The following is an 11,016-nucleotide window of genomic DNA, read 5'->3' as shown; positions in this document are numbered from 1 at the left end:
GGGGTGCACAAGAATCCATCAACCATGTATATTGGAGTAGGCCTAACCCTGTAATAAGGAATTACACCACACAGCACAATCTGCTGCAATGTCACATATTAGACCTGGCAGCTCCAGCCCTGATCAGTACTTATGTTGGCTGATATTGACAGGTGACATACAGACAACGTGATTCCTTTTGACTCATATACTCTGTAGTTAAGTAAGGAAGTCATGAATGGATCCTAAAGAAGCCATGATGGTATTTTATGAATGGAGCCTAGAATTTAGATTTGCAAACAAGCTAAGTGTAGCCTTGAAAAAGGGTGCATGTATGGATGAAAACTCTTACGTTTTCCATTGTGTGTTTAATCTAGTTTCCCATATTAGCTGTCCCAAAAGTCTACTCCACATATAGATTTAAGAAATGGATGCACGGCTTAGTCAGCCGTTTGCCATGAAGACTTCAGGCATCCCAGATATGCACGGATATGTGTAGAGGTCAGGAGAGAAGTAATTATGAGGCAACTGCAGCCCAAGTCACCGGCTGCTTCCTGCGGGAACATCATGCCTCGCCCTCTCTGTCTTACTGCAACATGAATAGATACAAATTTGGCAGCCGGCAGGAGATTAGACCGTCCAGCCAGACAACCTGAAACACTCTCATTATCAATAAGAGGGGGAGACAGATAGCGAGAGGGGGGTGAAAGGAGGGGGAGGAGGGAGCGGCATGTCTTGTATCCCAAAAAAAGAAACGCTGCTGCATTTCTAAATCAACAGATAAATTTGTTCAAAAATAATGGCTCCTTCATCTACAGAGTTGGTGCACTGGAGGGAGCAGCGGAAGTAAATAACCTTTTCATTTAGCCATTCTGCTGATAGAGTACAAGAAAGTAAATGGATTCGGTGTTCGCGTGTGCCTCTATGTGTATGTGTGACACTCTCCAGACCCTGTTTTAAGAGCAAACACACACCTGAAGATGCACTCTGTCATTATCACCCTCACAACTTGTTTTTGTGACAGACTGGAACTCTCACCCAACGGCACTAAAATATTCAAACACACAAGCTGGAAGCTCTCTGGCTCTGAAGGAAAGACAGTTTGCTGTAAAAGTAGAGACAGTTGCCTTTGCATTTCATAGACTAAACCATAGTGACCGTTTACATACACCAGCCAATTTATTGGGTACACCTTGCTGGTATAGGGTTGGATCTGTTTGGCCTTCATAGGTGCCTTAACTCTTCATAGTGCTGGAAAGATTCTTTTGAGATCCATCCTTTATGCAAATCTCCCAGTCAACCACATCCCAAAGGTGATCTATTGAACTGAGATCTGGTGGCTCTGCGGGTTATTTTAGTAAAGAGAACTCATTGTAATGTTCAAGAAACCAGTTTGACATGATTTCAGCTTTGTGACATTGTGCATCATACTGTTGGAAGCAGCCATCAGATGATGGGTACACTGTGGTTATAAAAAGATGATCTGGTATGGTCATCAACAATACCCAGATAGGCTGTGGAATTTAAACGATGTTCAGTTAGTACTAACAGGTCCAAAGTGTGTCAGGTAAATATCCCTCACACAATCAGATCCACCACCAGCCTGAACCGGTCGTACAAAGAAGGATGGATCCATGCTTTCATGCTGTATGTGCCAAATTCTGGCCCTGCCATCTGAACATCCCAGCAGAAATTATGAGTCATTAGACCAAGCAATGTTTTATTATTATTCTCCAACTTTAATGTGTCTGTGCGAATTGTAGCCTTAGTTTTCTGTTCTTGGGTGACAGGAGTGGCACCGGGTGTGGCCTTCTGCAGCTGTAGGTTTGATATGTTGTACATTCAAAAAAGCTCTTCTGCGTACACTGGGTGTAACCATTATTTGAGTACAGTCAACAGTCTAGCCATTGTCCTCTGACCTCTGATATCAGCAAGGCACTTTCATTGCCCACTGGATATTTTCTCCTTTTAGATCATTTTGTGTAAACGATAGAGATGGTTTATGTGGATAGGGCATAAATTGTGATTCATCAAACCAGGTAACCCTTTTCTAATCTGCTGTTCTCCAACTTTCTTGAGCTCTTAGTGTAATTGTAGCCTCAGTTTTCTGCTCGTAGGTGACAGGAATGGCATCGCCATGGTCTTGTAAAGAGTAGCTATTTGATTTACTGTTGCCTTTGTATCAGTTTGAAGCAGGCCATTTCTCTCTGAATATGTCTACAATGCACTGTGTTTCTGTCAAGTGATTTGCTGATTTGCATTGCAGCCTTTATTTGTCAGTTGCAGGTCTTTTGCCCACAACCGAGATGACAGACCTTGTCGACCGTACATACATTAATGTGCAGTTGAACAGGTTTATCTAACAAAGTGGTTGGTAACTATAATATACAACTTTTTTAAGCAAATATTTTATTGTAGTTTTCACACATTAAAGAACAGGGTATATATGAAGTGGATGATAGAGAAAAAATGTCAACCTTGAAGTGAAATTAATCTGTAAGAGCTTTCAGCCATCTTCCATTTATACCACCTATGCTTTCAGAGATACTCTTTCAAAGCTTTTATCAAGCTATGGTCTTCATTCTCCAAGACTCTCCTTGGCTTCTGCTCATCTTTCTCCTTTTTAACTTGACTCTTTGGTTCTCTCTCCTAATTATTTCTGCATTTAACCCAAGCATCAGATTAAACACATGCCAGTGAAGGTCTTGCCCTCTCGAAGGCTGCTGACTCTCACCCTGGGAAATTATGATCGTCCTGTCAAGGAAAATTGTGTTTAATATGCCGCCATAAGTCTGCTACCCTGGAAAAAAAAACAACCAAAACGTCTTCTGACTGACTGTAACTGTGCCGTTTAATATGCTGAAGCCAGAGGTAGTGACAAGAACTCTGACTTCTAAGATAAAAGATGTGCAATAAACCAGTGTGTCAGACACACAAGCACGCTTTGTTGCTCGACACTGAATTAACCATCTTAACACCAAAAGAAAACACTACACGCCAGTAAAAAGGTTACATATTGTAGCTTTAGCCTCTGAAATGTCAGTGTTGTTCTCTGGCTCACTGCACCAGTGCTGCCAGGAAACCGTTAGACATTTATGTGTATTTACCTCCCAGCAGCAGAGTGACACTGATAAAGGCCACGGGCTGAAACGCGTTTGCTTCTTTTTCTTCGGCCGTGCTTCGTGCAGTTAATTACACTTTGTTTGGATATCCCAGCAATGCTCATAGTCACCGGTCTGTGAGGTGATGACGTATTTTGTGAGTTCATTAGCCTGCGGCTATTCGATCCAGCAAACACCTGAATATCAGCACAATTTCAGTAAGAATATGTAATGCAAACTCCCTCGCTGAATGAAATGTCATTCCACATGGGTTCAGAGAAGGTGTCCTGTCAGTGCTCTTTGTAATTGCTTTTATTTTTGCAGCACTGGTACATCCCCTGGTGTTATCTAACGATGCATCCCTAGAAAGATTCACCTGTCTGTCTTTTATTCTTTTTAATTTTTGTCATTTTAATCACACTTCTGTCACATACATGTATCAGTGCATTCATCTGAGGCACAGGAAGTGCTTTAATGAGACTTCTTTCTTTTTATTATTCAGATGATCTGCATGAGGTTTGTTATCAAAACTTTTGATTTAAGGAAGCAAGAGTTTTTTTTTTAAATTAATATTATGATTATTTGTTCTCTTGCACAGCACTGCATTGCAGTGAAAAACACAGGTACCTGGTATCAATCGCTATCAATGTCATATCAATCGAAATGCCTCAAATCCTGCCTTATCCTATTTATTTTGTGATGTGGGGGGGCACTTCCTCTTTATCATTGCCCAATCTCACCCAGTGTCACTGACTTGAGTAAAAAAAAAACCTGAGTTAAGCATCTGTCGGATGACATTGAATATGTCTCTTCTCCGCTAACTCCACCACGTCAGAGTAGTTGATAACCACACCAGAGAAGAAAGGTCCTGGAGAAAAATGGAAAGATATGAAGACAGAGAGGCAGAGACGCAGAATGAATGAATACCAGACAGATCGCTGAAAGAGAGAAGGCCAAAGAGCGAGGTATGGAGAGCGGGAATAAATGAATCTGCAGACTAAAAATAGCTCTCTCAATCCCCTGTGCAGAGCTGGGTAAATAGGGCTGTCTTGGGTGGGTCCCTGGGTACTTGTTAGAGACAATAGCGTCTCATCCATTACACTCAAAGACAAGGTTGTCTGTCATGCACACACAGTATATGTTCACACAATTTGTTCAAGCAATATGAAGCATATTGCTTTTTTCATTCACCCCCAAAAACTCTCACACTAATGTATAATAATGGCAAAGTTTAGGTATACCTCCTTAGAGCTAATTAGTCTTTGTGTAGTGTCATTAGTTGAGCACAATGGTCCTAAACATTATTTTTAACAAAAATCAGCTTGTTGAATGCAACCCCTCCCAAAAACACAGAAAGCCACTCAGCTGGTATTCACAAAGAAGAGTTAAATGCTGTTTAAAAAGGGGATTAATTTGCGGATAGCGAAGAAAAACACTGCGAGAAGGACGAATGGAAACACGAGTGAGTCAGTGAATAAAAGCGGAAATGTTAAACAGCGGGAGGAGGAGAGTTTGACAGCGAGCAGAGGGAAGGAGCTGCGGCAGAAGGAAAAACTTTGTAAGGTTGTCAAGAAAAGCAGCATGAGAGACTGTAGTTTTAAACAGTAACTGCACTTAATCTCTTAATGAGGATTTCTTTCTGTTAGCACAAATGTTTAAAATCTCCCACTGGCTACGCTGAACACCTATAAGAAGTCTCAGATTTTCTTTTCTGCAAAGTCATAATAAAAAAAAAAGAAAACAAAGAAATCTCACTGAACATTTTAAATGCATGCTATCATTCAAACAACTTTAGCTAGGAAAATAAGGTTTCTCATTATAGGAGCAAAACTGAACATTTAAATAAACTGCATGGCCATTTGTTTTCATTTACTTTTACAAAACCCTATGAGCAGAACTGCAAGGAATGAATTTTAATGTTCCAGTAGGTCTCACTGGAAGGAGAACCTTACATTAGTTTACAATACAAAGGACCTTGAGGTGACTGTGGTTATTTGGGGCTATATAAATGAAATGGAATTAAATTGAAAAATGGAATTGAGCTAAACACCTGGAGCTAGAAACCTGGAGCAAATGAATATTTTAAAGCCTAACTAAATTTGCAGAACATATACTTTAAACCTGTGTAACAAGAGTCTTTTGTGTATGTGCACAGAATAAAATGAAGTAATGTTAGGTTGAAAAAGACAGAAAATATAAGGTCAGATTGTTAGCCCTAATTTCCTTGTTCTTCAGTGCACTAAAAGAGCAAATGTTTCCATTAATTCTAAGGGGCTTTTACTTTTGTTTCAAGTCTATTTTCATAGAACAATAAATTCATCAAGTTGTAGAAAAAAAGACGGTTAATACTGAGAGTTAGCTTGACTAGTTAGCTACCCTCACCATCTGTTACACGTGTTAGGACCCTACTGGACCACATTTTGGCTTTAGAACTGTGCTACGTTTTCATGACACAGATTCAACAAGCTGCTGGAAACATTCCTCACAGAGTGGGATCCATACTGATATGACAGCATCAGGCAGTTATTGCAGATTTTATGGCTGCAAATACATTATGTAAATCTCAGGTTCCTACACAACCAATGGTGCTCCACTGGATTAAGATCTGATGACAGTGTAGGCAATCACAACATGCAGGCACCTGAATGTTGTGATTGCCAAATTCTGACCTTACTGTCCAAATCTTGCAGCATAAATTTGCAATTATCAGACCAGGTAATATTTTTCAAATTTGCTTTCGTCCAACCTTGTTGAGCTCCTACAGTAACTGTAACCTCAATTTCCTGTTCTTAGCTGACAGGAGTCCCATCCACTGTGGTCTTCTGCTGCTGTAGCTCCTCTGCTTCGAGGGTCAGCATGTTATTATGCAGAGATTCAGAAAAGATGCTCTTCTGCATACCTTAGTTGTAATGAGTGGTTATCTCAATTGCTGTTTCCCCCCTATGAGTATGGAGCAGGCCATTCTCCTCTGAACACGTCTATATACTTAAATAGACTGAGTTGCTGCCCCGTGATTGGCTGATCAGGTATGGGTTTATCTAGAAAAGTAGTCAGGGAGTGTAAGGGCTAATAGTAGCTGCCATGTAGAAATTTCAGTGAGCAAAATTGGTAACTGTCTAAATGGGCTACCTGCTCTTGTGTATCCTTCTCTGAAAATGTTTTTGTTTTTTCAAAAACTACATTTTTTGTTTTTTTAAGGGAGTAATCCTACTTTATTATTGTATACTTTATAAGTGTTGCACAAAAGGACGCTTGCCAGGTGGAGCAACAGGAAATACAGGAGTTTTGGAAACATTTAATGTGACCTTTAGGCGTAAAAAATCCTTCTGCGTCATCTGGTTTTTGAGATGTCTTGTGTTTTGTGTAGGGGTATCTCTAATTTTCTTCTTCTGGCTTACTGGTTTGCAAACTGGGTTTTCACTGGGAAACCAGTAAGGTTTTTCATGATGTTTGTAATCTGTTACCAACTGATAGCATGATTTATTTTGCTCTATCACAAAAATCTTCAACCACCACATGGCCCTGCAGGACACAGCTAGACTTGATGAGACAATACAGGATGCTTGTTAAACAGCAACATAGCCATTTTAAAGTGTATCATGCTCTTCAAAGAGACACAGCTCTTAAGTTAGTTTTTGCTGTCCATATCAAGGACCCTTAAACAGAAGGATCCCGGCCACTCAGCAGTGTTTGATGAGATTTTCTCTTAAGGGACAACAAGTGTTGAGATACTTCAAATCAAATTAAACCTTCTGAGTCCAAAGGGAAATACAAGGGTTTGATACACCGAAACAAGTCGTACATCTGGGATAATCACAGAAAACTGCAAGACCATAACAAATTATTAAAAACAGTGGCGATGGCAACAGAAGCAACGGCAATAAAACCATTTTAAAACACAAATCTGGCACATGTGAAACCTCCTAGACTTAGAGGTCAGGAGGTAAATGTATATGAAAATGTTTAAAATGTTCGTGCTCATCCTGAAAATGACACCCCTACCCCCTCCCAGCTTCTCTCGAGAATGAATCTGAAGGAAAGACTTTCATGGTTAATTTATGGACCTACTTGTTCTAAGTGTCCTTGACTGACCCTACCTACTGCCTTTTATTATGCTAAAAAACAGTCTGGTCTTGGCTGTCCCTGTAAAGAAGTACACGTCAAACCGTTGAAGGATAAAAGAATGAAGGGTTGCTGTTTGAGAAACCTTGGTGATCTTAAAACAATTCCTTCCAACACCAAGGCCTAAGTATAGTGACTGTTTCAGCTGCTTCGCAGAAGACAGCTGAGTGGAATCAGTACTCGTGTCCTTACTTTCTGCAAGATTGGACAGAATGTAGAACTTGTTGCGCCACGACACAAAATCCTCCTCCACAGGCCGGCAATCTTATTCCACCCAGTCCTTGTGGGCTGACTAATAACCGACTCATCAGCACATTTTGTTGTGTGTCTGTCCTCATCATTCCTGTGACAGTTGTTATTATAAATAATATATGTAAGGTGAGAAAAACCTTGTGAGGATCTGTAAAGAGACTGGATTTTTGAGGGAGAGTGTTTCCAGCCACTCTGATATGCTGGCTGAATCAACAGTTTAAACTAGAAGGAATCTGAGATGCAGATGAAGGTTTATGAGGAATGATAAGACTAGAGTAATGATTGACTAGGCTTTTATTGTTGAATTTCTCTCAGTTGTTTAAGACCCTGTGCAGATTAGATGGTTATCCATACCTGTTGTTTAAGGAGCTTACCAGCCTGACATTTTGACATGAGAACGATCCAACTGGGGCTGAATTGTCATTTTTAATAATTGTGTTGGAATCAATGTGCATGTATTACCCTTTTCGTAGACAAAGGAGTAGCCTGACATTTTGAGAAGTATGCGTATTTGCTTTCTTGTTTAGAATCAGATGAAAATATTAATAGTACAATATAACTTTGTGCAGAAGACTAAACAGGAAACTGCAGCTTTTTGGCATAACTTTCCAAGGGAGGTGGAAACAAATAGGAAACCACGAGCTTGGCATCAAAATCTACCAAAAACAACATTAATTCTCACATATTAAAAACTGTATATTACTAATGTACATAAAAATCAAAGGCAACCCTCTAACTTCTCTGGATTTTAAGGGAAAGGATCAGTTGACAAAGAGCGAGCGAGTGAATTCGACAAAGTCGAAAGCTGACGGCAGCTCGCGGCCCTTGCTGTCGAGGTAGGGCTTCATGTGTGACAGACAGTAGTCTGCCTGCTCTTTAGTCAGGTTCTGGTAGAGCTCCTCTTTAGTGACGTAGGGTTTGTTTTCAGCGCTGAGGGCTCGGAAGGCGCTCTCGATCACCTCACTAGACTTGACGTTCTCAGCGAATTCACAGCAAATTCAAAAGTGTTAAATGTTTTGGTGTTAGCAGACTTCACGCAAAAGTAGAGTTAATTTTACTCAAAGTAGAGTCAGACTATTTTAATGTAACTCTGAAAATAATATTAGTTAAAATCAAGTGTTAAAAATTGGTGTTTCGATATCAACTCTGGAGGTGTTACAATGGAAATGTTAACTCTTGACCCTCTAAAGGGGTTATGACACTTATAGTGTAAATTCACAGGCTCCGCCCCCAGCATCACAGGTTCCAACCAAAGCTGAAGCAAAGCCATTTCAGAGCATGTTGCTCTCCAGAGTTGTTTGCCACACTTGGTAAGTCATTTTTTTCTGAGATTGTTTTAGTCATTATTATTAGCTTTTTACTTCTGTGGCTCCTTTGAGTTGAGACAAAAGTGTGTAAGGCATTAGCCACGTTGCTCGGAGATAGCATCTGTTTTAGCTCGCTGGAATTTATTGTTTGCGGGCAAATACTATAGCCTTAAAAAAAAGCTTGCATATGAATATTCAGTCCAATTTTTTGCTAACTCAAATACACCTAAAACAATTTTTAGTCTGTGAACTGTTGGCATAAAATTATGGCTCTACATGAAGCCTGAAAACTATCTAGCAAACGGCAGTAGCAGATGTGCTGACTGGGTTCTAGGCTAACATTTAGATCCCTTTAGAGTTTTGAGCATATGATTTAGGTAAAAATTAAAAAGACAGGTTTTAAATTTATTTCGGCATTAACTGTTGTCTGTGTTCTTCAGTTGTTTAAGAGAGCACCATTTTAACAAACGTGTTCTGGGTAGAATATTGTGTTTAAATATGGGCAATGGATTCGTATCTAGGATTGTATTTTGGGAAAATACTTTACACAAGTTAGGCTCAAAATTATTCTTTTTTTTACAGTGTTGCAATTGTTTACCAGACTATTTGTGCAATTAATTACTGCATAACTCATTTAATTTTTGAATTTCCACCTGCTTGCAGAGGTGGAATATGGGGGAGTGCAGGAGTATGTTAAAGTTAAACAAAGTGATGAATGGAGGACGTGCATATTGTATTGCCGTTATTTGCTTTGACCAGCTTACCTACGTCAGACCCTTTGATAAACAATATTCTAATGAAAGCGAGAGCATGTACATTGTTCCATATTGTTACATGTTTTAGAAAATGTTTTGAAATTGCGGTGCACAGTTCAAAAATAAATGTTTTTCAGAAAAACATTGCCTCTTTTTAATAAATGTTTGTTTCCCAAGGAATTTCTAAAAGTTCAGAAAAGTAAAAATTACAATTTTTAGAATGATTAGAAAATAACTCATATATAGTTAAAATAAAATACTCTATCAGAGTTGATATATAAACTCTTAACACTTAGTGTTAATAAGTGTTACATTGTCAGCTTTAGACAGATTCAGTATTTAACACTAAATCAGAGTTAACACTCCAAAAAGAGTTAAATTAACACTCTCTGGTGTGGACCCATATAGACACTTTAATAGTGTTGAAATCAAATCTGACAGTGTTAATTTGCTGTTACTGTTAGTGTAGTACAGTATGTCAAAATCAATGATACCTGTACACTATATAAACAACACATTACACATTACTCCTATAGGAACTGCTTGGCCATGCAAATCCATACATGAAGCTCCTGGTACACAGTTCTTCTGCTGATGTTAATGCCAGAGAAAGTTTGGAGCTCTGCAGTTAGTCAATCAGCAGAGCGTTGCAGACTTTTAGGCACTCGGTGAACCCGCAGTGTAACTTTACATGTTCTGGCATTTCATGACAGAGTTGCTGTTGTTCCCAGACGTCACCTTTGTAATAATACTATGAGTATTATTAGATATGTATGTAAGCATATTTAAGTATATTTCTGAAAACCACTTTTAATCACTTCCAGTTGATTGTGGAATATGTAGAGTAGGAGGAAAGACATTTCATGAAAATACTTATTTGTAAAAGCAGGCCACATAGCTAAGAGTGTGATTTTACACACCTGTGGCAGTGGGACTACAAACGCTTGAATTGAAAGATTAAGAGGTGTGGCCCAATACGTTTGACCATACATGAAGATTTTTCCCACAGTAATAATGATTTTGCAGGTAACAACTTTTAAGAGACTTGCTTTAATTTACTTACAGATGAAAATAAAACAGATTTGCCAGATAAAGTGCTAATAAAGAAGCACAAATGACAGGAAGATGCTAAGGTTACTGTGATGAGTCAGGCTAACCTTGTAAACTGAAATATGCAAGAGAATTTTTAACATCCTTGAAAGATTTGAATAGTAGATGCAAAATAAAGTTTTCCTTTGCACCTTTAGAAAACCCCAAGAGAAAAATATCTGCAGGAAAGACATACTTGTAGTTATAGACAGTAGTAATTATTGATTATCAGTGAATAAGTTATACACAGTGAACCTCTGCATGCATTTTTAATCATCAGAAAAAGCATTTTGAGTAAATATATCAACATATAGACAGGCACAGTGTATATATTTTCAATTGTGTTAGAGGGGGCAACACAGTTTGAACAGGAAGCCGCATACTGTGATTATGGATTAGGCCTAAATAAGC

General features: G+C 39.0%; 1 protein-coding gene across 1 annotated transcript in view; it reads right to left on the bottom strand.

Moving 5' to 3' along the window:
• Positions 1-11,016, bottom strand: part of rap1gap2a (RAP1 GTPase activating protein 2a) — a 96,056-nt gene that overhangs the window by 27,674 nt on the left and 57,366 nt on the right. The gene's annotated exons all lie outside the window — the stretch shown is intronic.

The sequence above is a fragment of the Pundamilia nyererei genome, unplaced genomic scaffold (assembly GCF_000239375.1).
Source record: "Pundamilia nyererei isolate P.nyererei 1_Seehausen unplaced genomic scaffold, PunNye1.0 scaffold00272, whole genome shotgun sequence".
NCBI classification, from domain to species: Eukaryota; Metazoa; Chordata; class Actinopteri; order Cichliformes; family Cichlidae; genus Pundamilia; species Pundamilia nyererei.
Note: the sequence above shows the minus strand (reverse complement) of the source record. Positions and strands in the feature narration are given on the sequence as shown.